We start from the raw sequence: 18,654 nt of genomic DNA, 5'->3' as shown, positions 1-18,654 counted from the left end.
GGTAAAAAGGTTGAATTTTAATTAACAACTAATCAACTATATGATGGCAAATCAAATTAAATAAACAATTCAGCAGAAGAAGCTTATTGTAATTTAAGTGTAGTAAGTGAAAAAGAAGCAGTACGGGTAGGTTCACCGATATTGAATCAATTGAACACACCTTCATTGTAGTTCGAACTATATATGGAGTATAAGGTATCAATATTTGGATATTGTTTCTGTACCAAAATCTAAGATGCATTTTTTTAAGCCATACACTTAAAAAACCCAAAATCAGTCAAAACGGAGTTAGATACTTCCATGACATTATCTAAATTTAAGTCAGTTTATTGCAGAAGTTGATGCTCTATTTTAATACATTGATCAGCTCAACGTACATTTTATCAGGCATGAATCTTTCCTAATTCACAATTGAAAGATGTGGTTGCCTTGAGCCCATTGAAAGAGCTCTTGAGAGGGTTTTGGGATTTGAACCTCAAAGCACAAGGCTTTGACTGTTGAAACCACGCCGCTTTGTGGCCAAGGGAATAATTGGTTCTGGTGGAAAAATGTAGCTGCTGATGTTGCTGCCATCTCTTACGCTCTGTAGCACACATAAATTCAAATTGAACTCAAAAACTCGAATTCAAAAACACAAAAAAGCAAACATACCATAGAGCTGACCTCTGTCGAGAGTCCCTCACTCCCTCTGCAACCCCACCCATCCTTACCAAAAGAGTCGTGTGTTGAGCCAACAATAAATCCGGACAATGACAGTAAAACAAAACATGGACAGAAAGATGTAATGCATTATACAACTATACTACCAGATGCTACCAGATAACAATTCGTATGAAATGGGTGCGAATACCTTTGTTGCCTTCTTAAGCTCCAGCAGTGGGATGACAACAGAAACCTGAGTATTGGAGATACCTCAGGATGGGATTTCGAAAGATCAGCAAGCCGCTTATGAAATGACTTCCTCAAATGCATACTCCCACCACCTTCAGGTTTTGACTTTCGATCGCTCTCCAATGCATCAGACAACTGGTTCTCTCATCCTTAATAAGCACTTTCTTTATTTCAATCACCTCAGGCATAACAAACTTCAGCTGAGCCAAGTGACCATATGTAAACCTCCTATAAATAGAGTTAGAAAAAATGGATGAACTTCTATAAATATCCTAATTCCAATTTCTCAGCAACCAAACAGTTAATTTAAAAGAAATTTAAAAAAGAAAAAAAATACCATATGTGAATCTCCTAAAAATCGAAATGAAAAAAAGACAATTTCTACACTAACCTAATTTCATTTTCTCAGCAACCAAACAATCAAATAAGAAAGAAAATTTCTTTAAAAAATATCATATGTGAATCTCCTAAAAAAAGAGATTAAAACGATCATTTACACAACAGCCAAATTTCATTTTCTCAGCAACCAAGCAAAAGAAAATACATATCCGTTAAACACTCGATTTGGGGGCAAATGTTGCTGAAACTAGGCTTTAATCCCCTCAACCGCAGCAACCGAATCGAAGTGTCCAAGCCATTCAAAATATCACCCAACATCTCAAATCTGCATAAATAAATAAAATTAGCCAACCCAGAAATCAAAGAAATCAAAATCCACCCAGAAATGGAGGACCAAAATCACACACAGATACGCAAGACAACCGAAATTTGAAGCCTTACTTCTCGGGTAGCTTCTTCGGGCGGCTGACACAAGTCTTCTTCGGGGTTTCCACTCCCCATGGATCGATCTGGTCCGTCCGTCGCTTCTGGGTCAAATCTCCGACGCTTTTGGCGGCGGCCCTTCTGATGTCTCCTATGGTGGGTGAGTGTTTCGGACTTCTGAGGGGTCTGGGTGCTCAGTGCCTCGTTGCCTGAGACTTTCGAGGGATTTGGGTTCAGGGCTTTCTTTTCCCGGCTTCTGGGTGTCCTGGATCTGAGGGTTTGTGAGGAACTCATTGCCGAAATAAAGCGAAACGCGGGATTCGGAATCGAAACAATGACACCTTGAGGGGCTGCGGTCACAGAGGAGGAGATGAAAAAGACGAGGAAGAAGAAGAATGAGTGGGGTATTTACGGGGGTTTCTATGGCGGGAAAGATGAGCTGCTACTGGAGTGACCCATTGCAGGGTTGCTCTATTATTTTTTCATGGTGTTATTTTTCAAGCTTAGTAGGGTTGCTCTATTATTTTTCTAGGTAAATTACACAAAATTACCTCAATTATAGGTCGAATCATAATCTCATACCTTATATTTTAAATATGACATATACCTCAACTTATAATTTCGTTGCAACGGCATGAGCAGAGCCCACTATTTTAATAATTAAAATAAAAAATTATTTAATTAATACTAAATTACTTGTTATAAATATGTAAAAGTTAAAGAAATAATCTTTATTAGTGACAAAAGCAAAGCATGTGTAAAATATCACACTGAAACTATAGCATAAGATGATGACAAATAAAAGAGGGAGGAATAGATATTGAAGTTATTAATCTTTCCTTTCTTCTCAGTATATCTCTCTGTAATTTAACAGCAGTCTGAGCGCTCTATTTATAGAGCGGCTCTATACAAACAGGTTCTCATAGTTTGAAATTTACAATTCATAACTTTGAAAATACAATCCTTTTATTGTGGGCATTGAAAACTTTACCAAGGTACTGTTGACATTCACTAACCCACCAGCATTTTCAACACTTTTTTTTTAATTAAAAATTAAAAATTAATTATAAAAAAAAAAAAAAAAAAAAAAAAAAAAGCCTTTTCTCTTCCATTTTAACCAGAAACCGTGCTTCTCCCCAGCACCTATTCGTCCTCCTCCGCCCCCTTCTTCCTCTTCCCCTTCGTCCTCCTCCGTCCCCTTCATCCTCCTCTTTAAACACAGGTTTCAGATCTTTTCTGGCCCGCTTCGACTGACCCAGAGAACGGCCATCTTTTCCCTCAACCTCTCCCTTCTTTCCCAACGCTCACCATCGTTTCTTCTCTGTGTTCACAGAGACGCCGAGCCCCAGTGAACGGCCACCACCAGACCACCACCACAACCGTGTCACTCTCTCTTCTTTTCTCCCTCAACGCTCAATTCCCTAGTTTCTCTAACCTGTCATCTTCTCTGTACAACAACATAGATGGACTAAACCCTAAACCACCTTGCAGTTTTCAGATGAAAATCCGTCAATTCTTGGTCAGATTGGACGAGACTTGAATCACGGATCACTTCCCCTTCATCCTGAGGTTTGAATTCGAGCATGGGAGACGTGAATCTGCCTCGATTTCGAGAGAAACCAAAAGCCCAGTTTCGTGCTGACAACCTCAGGCCGTTCTCAGGCCATTATCTGGCCACAACTTGGCGTAAAAATGATATATTTCTACTCTTTGATATGTGATCTTCATTGTGGGATAAATTTCGTGTGTTTTGGTAGAGATTTAAGGGTGAACGGAGCAGAAATTTTTTCGTCTGGCCGATGCCCGTTTTCTGGGGCGCGTTGGGAGGGAAGGGAAAGTTTGAAGGAAAGAGACTGGGATGAGGGGGCGAAAAATTATTTGTTTATAATTAATATTAAGAAAACTAATGAAAATGGTTCGAAAATTTTGAGTTTTAATGATAAGGACAAAATAAAAGATAAAGTGAATAGTACCAGGATTGACTTTTTAGTGTAAAAATATGATTTTTCGTTAAAGTGAATAATACCGGGTGCTTTTAGTTAAAGTTCCCTTCATATTAATTGTTAAATAAATAACAAATAATTTATTACAAATTAATTAATTTTTTATTCTAATTAACAAAATAGTGAGCCCCATTCATGCCACATCAGCATTTAACATAAAAGTTAACGGATGTATGACATTGTAACAAAATCATAAATTGAGGTATGATATTATCATGTTTAAAACATAAGGTATGAGATTATGCATTGCAACGAAATCATAAGTTGAGGTATGATATTGTCATGTTTAAAACATAAGGTATGAGATTGTGGTTTAACCTATAATTAAGGTAGTTTTGCGTAATTTACCCTATTTTTCCAGTCAAGCAATAGTTATGCTGCTTCAAAGCATTCATTTGCGCAAAGACGGAATAGTAATTACTTGTATGATGATGTTGCTGTTTACTATCATTGTTGACCAAAGACTTGATACTAACTAACTAGATGATTTTCAATTAGTCTACCCGTACATTTGAAGACAGAATTATCAAAATGCGCACAATTGTTTCATGCCGTTAAACTCCAAAAAAAAAAAATTGGTATTCTTATCATCTATTTGCACCATTATTTGTATCATCTCTCTAATAGAAATATGATCCACACATGTTGACGGACTCTACCTCTATTAGAGAAATGATACAAATAGATAGTAAGTGCAACATTATTCTATAAAAACTATTAGTTTAATGATGCAACACACGTAGGAGTTCGACATATTTAACTTCAAGTATGTGTTGAGACCAAATATAATGTAGGGTGCAAATTTAGATATTAGTTTTAGGCCTGTTTTTGGATCCTATGTCTTGCCGCGTAATCAAATTGACGAAATTCTCATATAAAACCTATGGTTTGTTATATTCAGTTAACCTTAGTTTACAGATTCTTTTAGTTCCGTAACTAAATCTAAACTAGCTGGAATTTCGGAGGTGCAGAGTTTCTAAACCTTTCTTTACACTTGGAATTTCGGAAAGGATTTTTCAACTCAATCAAGAGTTGTGTGGTGCCAATGTTGATTGACTCGGCATAGTATTCCCGTGGTCCCAGCTATTTGCAGACTAAACAAAGTCCAGCCCCAGTATGAGTGGACTGTGAAGGATTGAAATGTCTTGGTCAAGTGTGGAGTTGACGCATGATTATTAGACGTCAACGTCAAGCGTGTGGGTTGAGGCATGGAAATGTGTCACATGTAAACACGAGAAACACGACACATAATTGAAAAAGAAACAATGATCCAGAAGAGTGCATCTGATGTTCTGACGAGTGATTTTCAAATAAAGCAAACAGCAGAGGCAGCAAGTGAACCGAGTTGATCCTATCTTTTCCTTCTCGATTATGATAGCTAATTGATCATTCTTATATTTCACTCACTCTATTTACAAAAGCCACCACCAACATTGTCACGTCCCGATTCTAACATACGTTGAAAATCGACACGTGACAAGGAAAATAATGTTCGTTGAATATGGTATAAGTTACGGAATAAAATACTTTAACTGATAACCCAAATTAATGTGAAGGTGGCTAAGTTCTTCACAAAATATTTACAATTATGTACATCCCAAAAAGAAGCATAATCTTTGCTTTACTATGAACAAGTATGAGGTGCTCAAAAGGAAGTCCCAAAAGATAAAGTACAAGAGTGAAATAAGGGTAACCTAACGCTCCAAGTCTCTGATAACTGCATTGCTACCCCCACCTACAAACTTCTCGGAGTCTACTCAAACCTGTCACTTGTACGATTAGTGCCTACACCATCGGAATGGTGCACCAGGCAAACAACAACCTGGATAAATTGCGAAGCTTATAAGAGTGACAATAATATTAAGTAAGTGAGAATAATGCTAATGCCAACCATCAAACATAGTTTACATATCTTGAATATAAATCATTCATAAGAAATCAATACCAACTTTTGCAAACCCCGAAGGAGTCACCCAAACATCCAACGGTTCATCTGAAACCAATCACAACATCTCACAACCATCTTCTCATACCACACAATGAAAAGTAGAGTTAAAGCGACACATTTTGGCCGAAACCTACACCTTTGAAGCCATCTCAATTCAAATTCAATAAATCCCAAGGTGAGTAAGATTATGGACCTTCACTCAAAGGAATCGCGAAATAGGAGGGATTCCAGACCATCTCTCAACGGAATCCAAGTAGATACGATTCTGGACCCTCACTCAACGGAATCACTAAGTACAATACATAACAATAACTACATGAAACCCAAGTTAGATATGATTCCGAAACATCACTCAACGAAATCGCAGAATAAAAGGGATTTCGAACCATCTCTCAACGGAATCCGAGTGGATATGATTCCAGACCACCACTCAACGGAATCGCAGAAGACCAACAACCAGAATGTACGACGGCTCAAAAAAATGAGACAAGCACATGCTACTTAATTTACAAAAACTCAACAAAGGAAAATTAGGCACAATTACTAAATTTAGAACCAATCACCGAAGCGGAAGGTGAAACAATATCGAAGCAACAAATCCCCATCATAATGGTTAACGGTCATTCATTACTAGTCCTCACATTAATCTCAACATGTCAATCATACAAATCAAACCACATTTCCAATATACATGCCACACTCTATTTCATAAACATAAATTGATGTCGAAGTATTGGAATAACAATTCAATAGAACATATTCATAAAACCAATTCATATCCACACATGATCATAATTATGACAACCTGGTAATTACTAATATCACATATATTAAAGTCACTCACCTGGAATCCATGCTAATGTACCCTAGCACGATAGTAAAGGCATCACGTTCTATCACCGCCTAACAAAGCACAAGTCCACATTTAGATTTCCTTCGATAATTCACATACTCAAAAATTCTCATATGTCTCCCACAACAACATTTAATGAGGAATCAAATCGTCGTTCTAATGTAGGATCCATGATCTTAGTCATTTGCTTCATAAAATCCAATCACTAGATTTTCACTTATAAGTCCCTAAGGTCCTTAAACAATATCTACAATAGCATATTAAAATCTTGTCTCAATTCAATGATAAGATTATCAATTGTTAGAATAATCAAGTGGCAGACCTTATCGATAATATATACAATCAACAGCATTTTCATAAATCGAATGTCACATATCGGAAAATTCAACTTTTTCCAAAAAATCTCAAATTTTACAAGAATGAAAATTTCAACAAGTAGAGTAAACTTTATACCTGTAGCCGAGTCCAATTTGGCTAGGAAGGCCCTCAAATTGGCTCGCACCCAACGAAACCCTAAGGTGGGTGTTCTTCAAATCGGCTTCCTTGGTGTTCCAACGCCCCAACCACTAGTTGGGTCTTGTTCTTAGGTCCAAGGGAAGTTGATTAAGGGTGATGGTGAATGGTGATACTCTTCGGAATGACAATTCATCATCAAGAATCCCCGGGTTCTCCTATGGAGTTCTACATGAAATAAACCTTAAAAACCCTTGATTTTTCCGTGGGAATGAAAGGAGGACGGTAATTGAGCAAGTTGCAAGAAAATCAGCTGGAAAATAGAGGAATTGGCCGATTGAAATTGGTTGGTGGAGCTCAAGCCTCACGGTTTCAAGAAATATGGGAGGGTGGGGGAGAAATGTGGCCCTTCCTTTTCTTTTTTCCAAATGGGTCATTTCATACCCTTTAAAAAAAATCTGGCAGGTTCCCTGATTTCTATTTTTTTTCCTACTAACTTAACTTTTAACCCATGATTCCCACAATCTATAGTTCACAACTTCAAACGTCTGTAACTATACCGTTATAATTCGGACTCACAAACGGCTTTCGTCTATGCGTTCGTGGGTTCGAGATCTATTTAAAAACACTAGTTGTAACTTCGAAATATCAACGAAAGAAAAAGATTGTTTATGAAACTTCCAACTCGATACTAATCAATTACTAAACTTATAATTAGTGGAATTAAAATTAACTAATAAAGATAACGTAATCGTGAAATACGAATTTAAATTACGAAATACGTAATAAATGCTGAAATTCCAGGGATGGGATTTCACAAACATTGTTGGTTAAATTCCTCCATTCATTCAAAAACTCAAAAAAAAGCAAACATACCATGGAGCTGACCTCTGTCGAGTCACTCAATCCCTCTGCAACCCCACCCATCCTTACCTAAAGAGTCGTGTGTTGAGCCAACAACCAACAATAAATCCGGAAAATGACAGTAAAACAAGACATGGACAGAAAGATGTAATGCATTATACAACTATACTACCAGATGCTACCAGATAACAATTCGTACGAAATGGGTGCGAATACCTTTGTTGCCTTCTTAAGCTCCAGCAGTGGGATGACAACAGAAACCTGATCTGCTAGTATTACATCAAAGGATGGCCAGAGGACCAGCATGCAGGGAGCAACAAAAAGGCACCGTATATATGCACACAAAGCATGGAGTCGACAGAATATATGTCCGGGGGTAGGAAAGCTCCATATACAGTAATGCGGTTATGCGGTTATCTTTGGATGGTGAAAACCAAGTGCTTGCACTCAAAATATATCCATTTTTACTTATTTGGGCAATTTGGGTAAAATATGGCATTTGAAGGATTAATGAGCAAGAAGACTAACTTGGAAGATATTTAGCTATCAAGTGGGATAGGTTGGCACTATAATATTGTTTCTCCCATTTGTTTTGGTGGTGGAGGTTTGTCAAGAGAGTTGTTTAATCAAGATAAGTGCATGTTTTTTCATGCAAGTGGATGGAAAGCTACCATGCATGCTTTCGGGCAAGAATGTGTAGTGAAAGAAGCTAGTTTGCTTCTTTTAATTATTTTATTGCAAGTGGGAAAAGACATGTGGTGGAGATGCAAGTTGCTTCTTTTTTAATTGTTAGTTTATTACAAGTGGAGATACATGTGCTAAAAACATGTGGTGGAGATGCAAGTTTCCCTTTTAATATTGTTTTTACATGTAAGTTGGCAAATACAATGCAAGCTGCCCAAGCAATGAAATGCAAGTTGCCCAAGCTTCTCTCGGGCAAGAACAAAGATCTCAGCAAGGGGGCTCTTCCAGACCTCTATATAAAGAAGCAGATGGAGAAGGATTATGGACACTCAAAACAACCAATCAAAACTCTACTCAAATTAGCTCATCAGCTTCCTTGTAGACATTTATTTTTAGCCAAGCATCCTTTGCTTTTCTTGTTTATTAGCTCTGCTACTCACTTGTAGTATCGATCTTATTTGTAGCTTTTATGTACAACCTTTTTTCAGTCATTTAATCTACAAGCAATCTGCAATATTAGTCACTTTCCTCTGTCATTTATATTTCCAAGTAACATTGTCATTTACATATTGTTCTATCTCTCCATATAAGTAAAGTCCTTATTTTTAAGGCAAACAAAGAACCTTAATTTGAGTAACTCCCACTCAATGGCACAATCTCTTGGTTCGAAGTCAAACTCAGGCGCAACCTCAATCATTCAAATCCCGTCTAGTAGCGGCATCTAGTAGTGGCACGCCCGCACCCCACCAATCTCGTATGTGAGCAAATCCCCGGCATGCCCGCAAGGCCCATGGCGGATTTAGGGAGCGAACATATTTTGGCACGCCCGTTGGGATCCTTATATGGAGTTAGATCATGAACAATCCTTATGTTCATGATTTTTCTCCACTTGCTTTTTCGGAGTATGAGGAAGATGACGGTGTTGAAGAGCGCCCAAGCTATGGCTATCAGATAGAGCCAACCTATGAGTTACCAACTTATGGGTACATGGCTGAAGAATACTCAAGTCCCATGGAATATGATTGTCGGCCAACTCATGGCCATCAAATAAATAATAATCTTGAAGATTGGCCAACTTATGGCTATGATGAAGGTTATTATTCTTTTGAAGACAATCACATTCATGAATACTATGATAGGCCAACAAATGGCTTTGAGTATCAAAATGCTTCCAATGAGTACATAGAGCCAATATATGATATGTCAACTCATGATCATCCGGATGAAAAGCTCTACAAAGAGGATGTGGGCAAATTAGAGAAGGTGTCCAAACTCCATGTGGCAAGCATCGAATATGGTGAAGAGGTGACTAAGTGTTTTAAAAGGGTGGAGGAAAGCTATACAACTTTTGGAGAAACTTTGAGAAAATTGATAGATCAAATGTGTCAAATTCCCTTTACGAAGCACACTCACCCTACTACAACCAAGGAAGAACAAATCATACACATTGATGAGGGCCAAACAATGGCCCCACCCAATGAAAAATCCATGAAAATGGATATGGTTGTAGAAGACCAAGCCGTTGTAGGCCAAACAACAACGCTCGGCGGGCTCGAACCCACACTTCATGTGGAGCCCGAAGAAGAAGAAAATAGCTCCTACACTCTTCTCCGCCAATACAAGCATGTCGTCTGTACTGAGATCTCAAGGAGGACAAGGCTTGGGATCAAACATGAATGGCCACCTCCTATGGTTCCCAAGCTACATAGCATGGCCAATTTAAATGGTGGATTTGATCTCTCTACACTCAATTTTAAAAAGAGGAAAAGATTTGAGTGTTGAGAGAAAAATAAACATTTGGGCAATGAAGGGGTTTTATCCAATATGCTCGAATATACCCGAATAAGGTTCATTTTTGTTGTTCCTCTTTGCCCGAAGTGAGCTTTCCTTTCTTTTCCTTTCTTTTTCTCTTTCCTTTTCTTGCTCTCGTGTCTTTCTGTTATCCTTTGCCCGAAAGGGCTATATATATTATATGTTGGGCTAAATATATATATATATATATATATACATATTTATATAGTATTATAATATATTTTATAAAAGTATTGCCCGAAAGGGCTAGATATATAGTATTATATAACATATTATATATAATAAAGGTGTTGCCCGAAAGGGCTTTTTATATGTATAGTATATTATATTATATAATATGTAAGTAAATAAAAGAAGAAAAGATAAAAAATATGGTTGCTTTTTCGCAATTTGCCCGAAAAGACATTTCTCTCTCTTTTGTCCCCTTTGTATTTGCCCGAAATGTGCTTCTCTCTCCCTTTCTTTTTACCTTTTTATTATTTCTTTCTCTCTTCTTCTTTTCTTTTCTCTCTTCTTTCTTTCTCTTTCTCTTTCTTCATGTTTCTCTCTCAGTTTTTGTCTACCAAAAAGTTCACATATATATGTATTTTATTATATATTATACTATGTGGTCTGCCCGAATGGGTTATATATATATAGTGTTATATTTTATATTATATGTATGTAATTTCTTTACCCGAAAGGGCTAATATTATATATATATTATACTTGCCCGAATGGGCTTTATGTATATATATATATATTTATTTATTTATTATATTTCAGTTTTTGAAAAGAGACAACAAAAAAAAAATATTGGTTTGCTTTTTCAATTTGCCCGAAAGGGCCTTTCTTTCTCCCTTTTCCTTCTGTTTTCTCTTTTTTCCCGACTTGGGCATATGTTCTGTGTGCCCGACGTGGGCTGTTATTTCTTTCTTTTGAGCTGCCCGAAAGGGAAAAGGATTCTCTCCTGAGCATATGCTCAGGATCCTGCTGAGCAGGACACGAGGACCGTTGGATGAAAATTCAACGGTTACAATTATTATAACTTTAAAGGGATCCACCTTTTTATAGCCGTTGGATTTTCATCCAACGGTCCTCGTGTCCTGCTCAGCAGGATCCTGAGCATATGCTCAGGAGAGAATCCTTTTCCGCCCGAAAGATCTATATATTATTATATATATGAAAAGAGGCAAAAAGAAAAAGAACAATAAAAATAATAGTTGCCCAAGTTTATTTATCTCTTATCCCTCTTTTCTAGTTTGCCCGACTTCGAGCATTTTTCTGGTTTATCATCTCTGTAATGAATAAATGTGCTCCCATGTTTTTTGGTATCAACAAGAAGGAACACAAGTCAGACAACCTTCTTTCCAATGCTAGTTACATTGCCAATTGCCTTGCTCATCTTGCCAAGTTTATCAACGACAGAAGGACCGAAGAGGTAGACGTGCCTCTTCCTTTCTAACAGCATTGGAGCCACCAAGGCTTTTGGGAAGTCATAACAAACAAAGTTGCCATTTGTGATCAAGTATTCTTCATACTCAAATGTCTCTTATGCCTGCTATATCATCAATCTTCTGGAGGAGCTTATTGGAGTTGTAAGTTTCACAAACTTTGCTCAAATTTGTAAAACTTGGGGGGCACTATTTGCACTCAAAATATACCCATTTTTACTTATTTGGGCAATTTGGGTAAAATATGGCATTTGGAGGATTAATGAGCAAGAAGACTAACTTGGAAGATATTTAGCTATCAAGTGGGATAGGTTGGCACTATAATATTGTTTCTCCCATTTGTTTTGGTGGTAGAGGTTTGTCAAGAGAGTTGTTTAATCAAGATAAGTGCATGCTTTTTCATGCAAGTGGATGGAAAGCTACCATGCATGCTTTCGGGCAAGAATGTGTAGTGAAAGAAGCTAGTTTGCTTATATTAATTATTTTATTGCAAGTGGGAAAAGGCATGTGGTGGAGATACAAGTTGCTTCTTTTTCAATTGTTAGTTTATTACAAGTGGAGAGACATGTGCTAAAAACATATGGTGGAGATGCAAGTTTCCCTTTTAATATTGTTTCTACATGCAAGTTGACAAATGCAATGCAAGCTGCCCAAGCAATGAAATGCAAGCTGCCTAAGCTTCTTTTGGGCAAGAACAAAGATCTCAGCAAGGGGACTCTTCCAGACCTCTATATAAAGAAGCAGATGGAGAAGGATTATGGACACTCAAAACAACCAATCAAAACTCTACTCAAATTAGCTTATCAGCTTCCTTGTAGACATTTATTTTTAGTCAAGCATCCTTTGTTTTTCTTGTTTATTAGCTTTGCTACTCACTTGTAGTATCGATCTTATTTGTAGCTTTTATGTACAACCCTCTTTCAGTCATTTAATCTACAAGCAATCTGCAATATTAGTCACTTTCCTCTGTCATTTATATTTCCAAACAACCTTGTCATTTACATATTGTTCTATCTCTCCCTATAAGTAAAGTCCTTATTTTTAAGGCAAACAAAGAACCTTAATTTGAGTAACTCCCACTCAATGACACAATCTCTTGGTTCGAAGTCAAACTTAGGCGCAACCTCAATAATTCAAATCCCGTCTACTAGCGGCATCTAGTAGTGGCACGCCCGCACCCCACCAATCTCGTATGTGAGCAAATCCCCGGCATGCCCGCAAGACCCATGGCGGATTTAGGGAGCGAACACCAAGTTCGTTAGGGAAAGAACAACATTGCCTTCACTTATCTATTCCGTTATGATTTTGTGTACATGACATATTTTATAAGATGTAATGTGTCTAAGCAACTGTTTTGGTTGATGAGGTTGCACATTTTTCTGATTTTTAATGGGGATTTCATATTATTATCTAGATTTGTGTTCTGGGTGCTCATTGATGTGCAATTATACGGTAGCAATCGACTAGCGAATTTGTGTCGTTAGTGTGCATCTTGCAGAAAATTTTAGCATTCATTCAAAGAAGACGTCGAATAACATTATCGGAAGAAGCCTTGATTCTATTTACGTGCGCAGGATACTCAGATGCCCTTTACACGAACAACTAAATTATCGAAAAACCTAGCATTCCCTATCTCACTTTGCCGCTTCAAGCCGTGCACGTATTGACTCAGGATTCGACGTCTTATTAATGCTGCAAGAGAGGTGAAGTAATGACATTAGACAAGTCTATCCGGTTCTTATCTTTTCAACGGAAGATGAATACATTTGCACTAGAACGCACATAATTTCTACTTCGAAATACGAAGAAAACTTACTGGATCATTAGCAAATCAGCTTCAGATTGTTAGGATAAAAGATTAGTGTTGTTTTACATTGCCAGGTGTCACAATTGTATTGGGAACTCTAGAAGTCAGTTATGTGTCATTGTATTTATAAGGATGTATGATGTAATAGTTGGATATAATGATAATACAGTTTCTCTCTCTACATTCTCTCTCGTCGAAAGCTTTCTTGAGTTCTTCATAAGTTCTTCTTCATAGTTTGTTATCAGCGTTATCATGGTATCTTCGCCTGCCATGGTTAACACCTGTGATTAACGATTCCTGTGCTTCCGCTCGTCGTCGTCGTCGTCGTAGTCGTAGTCGTCGTGGTCGTGGTTGTTCCGGTGACCGACATCGGATCCTTGCTGGTTGTTCGCAATTTCAGAGAAGTGTTGATTTCTCAAACCCTAAGTCGGTGGCATTTCTTCTTGTCGGTTGTTCGTTCTGCCATTAGAGACTGTTGATCTGTTCGTCGTTCTGTGCAGCTACTGCCGTGCCGTGATTCGTGTAGTCTGGTGCTCTACGTCGGTGGAGTTTCTTCTTGTTGGTTGTGTGTTCTGTAGTCATCAACGGTTGATTTGTTCGTTGATCTTTGCAGCTGCCGTCGTGATCATCTTGAGGTGTTTTCTTTCGATTTCTCCGTATTGATATTTGCAAGATTTTGTCTATCACAATTATTGCTTTGTGGTACTTCTTGCTGAGTGCTTCTTGAGGTGTTTCTCTGTTGATTTCTTGATCTATTGATTCTTGTTCTTGCATTATGGTTACGGCTGCACAATTAGCCCTCACTCAATCTCCAATTTCGTCGCTTATACCTAGTGTTGGAAACACGGTGACTGTGAAATTGGATGATTCCAATTTTGTTACTTGGAATTTCCAGATTTCTTTGTTACTAGAAGGGAATGGAATTATGGGATTTCTTGATGGCACCATTCCTTGTCCTCAGAAATATACTGAGTTGGAGTCTGATGATGAGTCGATTGTACATAATTCTCCACTGACTGATGCCTATCAAGTTTGGCAAATTCATGATAAAGCTCTTATGACCTTGATAACTGCCACACTATCTACTACTGCTTTATCTTGTGTTATTGGATGTCGAAGCTCCAGTGAGATGTGGAATCATTTGAAAGAAAGATTTGCTCATATGTCTCGCACTAGTATTGTTCAACTGAAGATTGATCTGCAGAACATTAAGAAGGGGTCAGAATCGATTGATGCTTACTTGCAGAGGATTAAAGAATGTAGAGATCAGTTAGCTATTGCTGGTGTTGTGATTTCTGATGAAGATATTGTGATTGTGGCTTTAAGAGGATTACCTACAGACTACAATACCATTAAGTCTGTGATTCGGGGCAGAGAAAGTTTGGTCTCCTTGAAGGAAATTCGGTCTCAATTGAAGGCAGAGGAGTCTACTTTGGAAGAAGGTCTTAAACAACCACATTTAATGGCAGCTATGTTTGCTAATGCTTCCAACACAACTTATGAAACTGGTGGATCTTCCAATTCTCGTCCATATACTGGAAACTTTGATCTGGGTTCTCATACTGGTCCATATACTGGTGGTTCTTCATTTTCACCAATGGCTCAGTTTCAACAATTGCCATTTCCAATGGTCATGTTGCTTTTGTTTCTCAGACTGGTTCTGGAACTTACAACAATTTCAGGGGGACTAACTATCGAAACAAGGGTAAAGGGAAAAGGTTTAACACTGGTTTTCAACAACCTTCTGGACATCAACACTTTGCTTAACCCTCTCTTCCGTCACAGTCTCAGTTTCAGAATTCTGGATCTCAAATGGCTTCGGGACAATCTTTTCAACCACTGCTGATTTGTCAAATATGTGATAAAAAGGGCCATGTAGCTTTGAACTGCTTTCAGAATGGCTGCCAAATATGCCACAGAAAAGGGCACACAGCTGCCACTTGCTTTGACAGGAACAATACTGGATCTCTGCCTATGTCTACTTTCTCCTCATCTCCTATGATGTTTCCGCAGCATTCATATTCTCAGAATTCTTCACAGTTGCAGCCCCATCCTCACTCTTCACCTTCATTTTCATCTCCCGTGCAGCATCCTACTATGATGTCTTCATCACAGTATCCTAATGGAATGATGTCTCCTCTCAATAATTCGCAGGCTGCTTTTACTGCACGCACTAATGTCTCACCATCCACCCCCACACATGAGTATTGGTTGCTGGATTCGGGAGCAACTAATCATATGACATCTGATTTGTCAAATCTGCAAGCTGCTACTCCATATGCTTCATCAGAAACTGTGACTGGTGCTAATGGTGAAGGTTTACAAATTTCTCATATTGGTCAAGCTTGCTTATACACTCCTTCTCATACACTCGAGTTAAATTCTGTGTTACATGTTCCACAATTGTCACAGCACTTACTGTCTATGTATCAATTATGCAAAGACAACAATTGTAGGTGTATTGTTGATGAGTTTTCTGTGTGTATACAGGACAAGGTCACCAACAAGGTTCTCTATCAAGGACTGAGTAACCAAGCTGTCTATCCTCTTCCACTTCTCAAACCACCAAAGACTAATCCTGCAGCTTTTCTTGGACAGAAAATAAATGATTCTCTTTGGCATTGTCGATTGGGTCATCCCACCAATTCTGTTCTACAAGTAGCTCTTAGTAAGTCAGCTATTACTTCCTCTTGTAATTCCCCATCTCAAACTTGTACTGCTTGTCTCCAAGGCAAGTTCACCAAGTTACCTTTTCCTGTAATGGCTTCCAAATCTTTTGTTCCACTTGAGGTCATTCACACGGATGTATGGGGTCCATCTCCTACCAAGTCTATAGAAGGGTATAGCTATTATGTGTCGTTTATTGACGAATGTACCAGATATACATGGATTTTTCCCATGAATAATAAAGCTGCTGTCTTTGAGATTTTTGTTCAGTTTCATGCCTATATTCAAAATTATTTTTCTGCAACTGTCAAAGTTTTGCAAAGTGATGGGGGAGGGGAATATGTTAGTACTCGATTTCAAAACTTTCTCACCACCAAAGGCATTGTCCATCAAAAATCTTGTCCATACACTCCTGAGCAAAATGGTTTAGCCGAAAGGAAAAATAGGCATCTTGTTGAAACTGCTGTTACATTACTTCAAAAAGCCTCTCTTTCATCTAAGTTTTGGTTTCATGCATGTGCCACAAGTACATATCTTGTTAATAGACTACCTACTTCCGTGTTGAAGATGCACTCTCCATTTGAAGTGTTGTATAAATCCCCACCTACACTTGATCACTTGAGGGTTTTTGGTTGTGCTTGTTACCCTTCCTTAAAACCTTATCGAACCAATAAACTTGATCCTAAGACCACTATGTGTATATTTTTGGGGTATGCTGCTCAATATAAGGGGTATATTTGTTATGCTATAAGTGATAATAAACTAATTGTCTCTAGGCATGTTTTGTTTGATGAATCTGTCTTCCCTAGTACATATGGTCTGTCTTCTTCATCCTTCAGTTCTACTGTCTCTTCTGCATCAATTCCAGTTTCACTAGCTCCTCCTACTACATTTTCTCATCCTCCATTTATTCCAATACCATTTCCACACATATCCTCTCACCCATCAGTTACTCAGTCCGATTTTCAGCAACTTGGTGATCTTGGTCCTACTGGAGGCAATTCTGCTTCACGTTCTGCATCTTCATTGTTGCTATCCGAGTCTCATCCTGATGTAACAAGTTCTCAAGTTCCAGATTTGCAACATGTTTCTGTAGTCAGTTCTAATACTCATCCTATGCAAACAAGGTCCAAGTCAGGGATTTTCAAAAAGAAGGTTTTTTCTGCTGTTGTTCACGAAGATGTCAAGGAACCTCAGTCTTTTAGTATTGCTGCTCGATCATCTCAGTGGAGACAAGCAATGACAGAAGAGATGGATGCTCTTATTAAACAGCATACATGGACTCTTGTTCCTCTCCCATCTCATAAGAACTTGGTGGGTTGTAAATGGATATATAAAGTCAAAAGAAATCCTGATGGATCTGTGGCTCGGTATAAGGCTCGTTTAGTGGCCAAGGGGTTCTCTCAAGAAGCCGGCCTTGATTACTATGAAACGTTCAGCCCCGTGGTTAAGCCTACTACTGTTAGGTTAATGCTCTCATTGGCTGCAACAAAGGGCTGGAAACTTAAGCAGTTAGATGTTAAAAATGCGTTTCTGCATGGTTTTCTAGATGAAGAAGTGTATATGTCTCAACCACAAGGGTTTATTGACAAGGATCATCCAGATTTTGTTTGCAAATTAGAAAGGTCTTTGTATGGCCTCAAACAAGCCCCTCGTGCTTGGAATGCAAGGTTCTCGAGCTTCCTCCTCAGTTTGGGCTTCACATCCTCTTATGCCGATCCTTCCTTATATGTAAAACGTGATGGTCCTTCCCTTGTTGTGTTGCTGTTATATGTTGACGATATTATACTCAGTGGTGATGATGATGTACATGTTCAGTCTGTGATCAGTCAATTAACCAGGGAGTTCGATATGAAGGACTTAGGGGCCCTCCACTACTTTCTTGGGCTGCAAATTGAGTATCAACCTCAGGGATTGTTAGTTCATCAGTCCAAATATATCATGGACTTGCTGCATAAGGTCCATATGTTTGACAGTAAGCCATGTACCACTCCCTGTCATCCACATCAAAAGCTCTTAAATCATGGTAGTCCTCCATTCCATGATCCCGGTCTTTATAGAAGTATCGTCGGGGCATTACAGTATTTGACTTTCACTCGCCCTGATATAGCATATTCTGTCAATCAGGTATGTCAGTTTATGCATTCTCCTCTTGACAGTCACTTTGTTGCTGTCAAACGCATCCTGCGGTATCTCAAAGGTTCTCTGCATCTTGGTTTGTGTTTTCAACCTGGTAATTTGGATATAAGAGCTTACACAGATGCTGATTGGGCTGGGGATCCCAATGATCGACGGTCAACCACTGGTTTTGTTGTGTTTTTAGGTGATAATCCAATTTCCTGGAGTTCCAAGAAACAGCATACAGTTAGTCGTTCTTCAACTGAGGCAGAATATCGCGCAATGGCAACTACCACTGCTGAAGTTGTGTGGATTCAGCAGTTACTTCAGGATCTATCTTTATCTCCTTCCACAACTCC

General features: G+C 38.4%; 1 protein-coding gene across 7 annotated transcripts in view; it reads right to left on the bottom strand.

Moving 5' to 3' along the window:
• Nucleotides 1–18,654, bottom strand: part of LOC126622432 (probable leucine-rich repeat receptor-like protein kinase At1g35710) — a 48,433-nt gene that overhangs the window by 21,827 nt on the left and 7,952 nt on the right. The window contains exons 1-4 of one of the 7 annotated variants that reach the window (XM_050291178.1): nucleotides 1,672–2,137; nucleotides 1,283–1,555; nucleotides 851–1,119; nucleotides 378–583 (exon numbers count right to left, since the gene is read on the bottom strand). The exons of 3 other annotated variants lie outside the window; for them this stretch is intronic. The gene's annotated coding sequence lies outside the window, so the exon portion shown is untranslated. 3 more of the 7 variants (XM_050291179.1, XM_050291182.1, XM_050291184.1) reach the window with 3 other exon arrangements.

Source organism: Malus sylvestris, chromosome 5 (assembly GCF_916048215.2).
Source record: "Malus sylvestris chromosome 5, drMalSylv7.2, whole genome shotgun sequence".
Classification (NCBI taxonomy): Eukaryota; Viridiplantae; Streptophyta; class Magnoliopsida; order Rosales; family Rosaceae; genus Malus; species Malus sylvestris.
This window is presented reverse-complemented; position numbering and strand designations above follow the sequence as displayed.